The sequence below is a fragment of the Amblyomma maculatum genome, chromosome 1, assembly GCF_055883805.1.
Source record: "Amblyomma maculatum isolate TAMU_Amacu chromosome 1, ASM5588380v1, whole genome shotgun sequence".
NCBI lineage: Eukaryota > Metazoa > Arthropoda > Arachnida > Ixodida > Ixodidae > Amblyomma > Amblyomma maculatum.
The window spans coordinates 291,229,288-291,232,518 of NC_139344.1; positions in this window are offsets into that span (position 1 = coordinate 291,229,288).

A 3,231-nucleotide genomic window follows, 5' to 3' on the forward strand; every position below is an offset into this window, starting at 1 on the left:
CACAGTTGCCGAGGACGCAGTTCTTGCCTCCAGAACTGCGGCGCCTAGTTTTCCGTCATAAGGAATGATGCGCGTCGGGTCATAGGAGAGCGGGACCGGCGTCGAGGAGATGGCGACCGGTGTGCATACGAGTCTGAATGAGTCGGAGAGGGAGGTGAAGACAGGTTCGTCGTACGTTGTTGCGAGCCCGTAGGCATAAGGACGGGATAGACGTGCATGACACCACCAGGCCACATGGCCAGCTACGCCGCAGGCATAGCAAATGAGGCGGTTACCTTGGGTGCACCACGGATTCATAGGGCACTGACCGGTGCGAGGACGAGCAGGCTGAGCAGGTGGGCCCAGAGGCACAGGCGGCTGCCTAGGAAAGTTGGGGCCCAGTGTCGCGTACATAGACATTGCGGGTGGAAGCTGTGGCCGGCTCGCTATTTCAGCATAAGTCAGTGGAGTGGCGACCATAGGCGGTGGGTGGCTGGATCTCAGCAACCTACTCCTAGATGACGCATTGCAATGGGGGCCACAGAGATTGTGTGGCAGGGTGGCAGGTAATCAAAGACAACTGTCTTCCTGTACAAACTGCTGAATTTGCTGAAGAAGCGTTGCGCGATCTTCTGGCGAGGCGGCAAGATCCAAAGTCGGAACGGCGTCTTCCGAGCAAATGCTAAGGCGCGTTATGAGACGCTGTTTTCAGAGCTTGTCATAACTTTGACAAAAAGAGATGACGTCAGAAATGTTTTGGGGGTTCTTGGCGGTCAACATCAGATGTGTGTCATCGTCAATCCCTTTGAGGACATGTTTGATCTTGTTTTCCTCAGTCATTGATGGATTAAGGCGTTTATATAGGTCAACATCCTCAATGTAGCTGGTAAAGTTCTCGCCTTTTTGCTGAGCCACGGAACCCAACCATTGTTTGGCGCGAAGTTTACGAACAGTGGGAAGGCCGAAAACCTCGGTGAGGCTAGTTTTGAAGACCGCTTAGGTAGAAATATCAGCTTCGTGGTTTGAGAAACCAAAAGTTTGCGACGCCAGACAAATAGAAGATGACGTTGGTGAGTTTAATGCTGTCATCCCATCTATTGTAGGCACTCATGCGTTCATAGGTTAGCCAGTCCTCCACGTCTGTGTCATCCGTTCCAGTGAAAATGGGTGGATCGCGCTGCCGCGCTAGCCCTGAATAGATGGTGGTGCTGGGGACAAGCGGGCCATGTTGAACCGTGGTGTCAGTCATAGTGGCAGAGCTGGTTATGGTGCGACTGCGGAACTCCAGGATCAGAAAAGGCAGCACCTTCACCAAGTGCAGTGAGGTGGATTAAGCAATTCGCACTGCAATAGCTTTACTGATACGCTGCTGCTAAAGCTGGCGTTTGTCAGAGCGGACGCGAGCTTCTTCATCTTTGCGTTTTCCTCTTCTCGCAAATCAAACTATCCATCCTACAATCTATGCTGGATCTAGGCTATATTATTTGCCTAGCAGCTTCCACTTCTGGGACAGCATCGCTGCTCGCTGCCGGAGTGCTTTTTTTTCTTTTAGCTTGATCGCTTCAACTGCCTGTTCCTCTGTGTTTGCCGTGCGTTTCACGTGCGTTGTCGAGCATAGCGAGTAGGCCTAGCCATACTGATGCGAGAAATATGTTCTGTCGCTACTGTGGCTTGCATTTAATTGAATCGGCTTCAGTTCTTCAAGAAACTGTTTCCGGATTTTATAAGAAGCTTTTATTTTTGCGTGCAATGCGGCAGCGAGAAGGCACGCAATGGGGTCGGTGTTGCGATCCAGTGGTTCATAATGAAGAAGCAATCATTGATGTTTTCGTCGGCCTCAAAGGCACCTATGAAGCAAGGGAAGTACCGCACCATGCCTATGGCGAAGAAAGCGGCTATTGTGAAGCTCGTGGAAGGTGGCCGATCACAGGCAGACGACGCGAAAGAGTTCCAAATTTCGAGACAAACTATTTCGGACTACATAAAGAACAAGCAAAAGATTTTGGAGGCGGCGGAGAAGTCGACTGGGCGTCATCAGAAGAATGCAAGCAAATTTGGCACCTGCCCAAAGCTCGAGGATTCTCCCCTCATATGGCTCGAGTCAACAGTGGCCAGCAAAGTTCCTGTCTCCGGTGGCCTCCTTAAACAGAAAGCTGAGACGATGGCGCTTCAAATGAACATTGAAGGTGTTAAAGGGGTCGTGAAACGTTTTCCGGAAATTTTGCACGGCTTGCCTAAATGGAATCCTTATCCTGCATCATATAATATACCTCGATTCGTTTCATCGCCCGCGTTGATTTAATAGCGACAAAAACAAAATTTCGGTTTCCTAGCTAGCGTCCTCCTCAACTCAACAGATACGTCATAGCGCTAAGCCAATGAGAAGCTCCCGTTGCCGGAGCATGCTGAGCCAAAGTTGACCGAGCTCGGTGTATATTAGAGGTTTTAATTGTGTCCTACTCTACGCTCACACAGGGTTTTTTAATATGGCCGACGTCCATGCCGACTGTACCGACGTCCCAGGTTCCAGCGTAGTCGCTACTGTTGAAACATGGTTACATCGTGGGATTTGAGCCTTACGCCGACGCAACTTTTCGGGTGCCAGGTCGGTGAAGATGGAGCCTGCGACCGGTACAGTAACACTTGTGTTGAGAGGCCGCGGTAACCGCGGCACAACTCCGGCTTGCAGAAGCCCGGACCGCCAGCCTCCCGATCCCAGCCGTTTCGGAACTACGCATTGGTCTAGAGCACTATAGCATTGGTATGTATGTCCGAGTCTTGCAGCCTAGCCTACGTTCGACCGTTGCGAGAGTGCGCAATCGCTAACCGAAGCTTTCGAACAGGTGCAGCTGCGGGCGGTGCGTGCCGATGCCGACTGCTTTTGAGAGCATCTGGCGAGATCCCGGCGGCGACTACGTAGTTGAAGCAGCCGTCTGGGTGTTACAGATCATCCGCATTTACTCCAAATGCTTCTTGATCATGGACTGCTAGTCGAGAACACAAAGTAGGAACCTTGAGCGAAAGGCGACATAACTTGAACAAGCGGCTGCCTGTTTTTCATTGTCTCGAGCAAGAAACGCTGTAATAAAATCTATTGCGGAAGGCAATGCTAATAAAAGAAAGCTTCCCCTTTAACGCCACTTACTTGCTATCATCTACATTGTCTACAGTTCCGATATTGCGCCATGTTAGCGCAAACACAACATCGCTGGTTTTCATATTTTTGCTTATTTTCGCAGAAGGTACGCATGA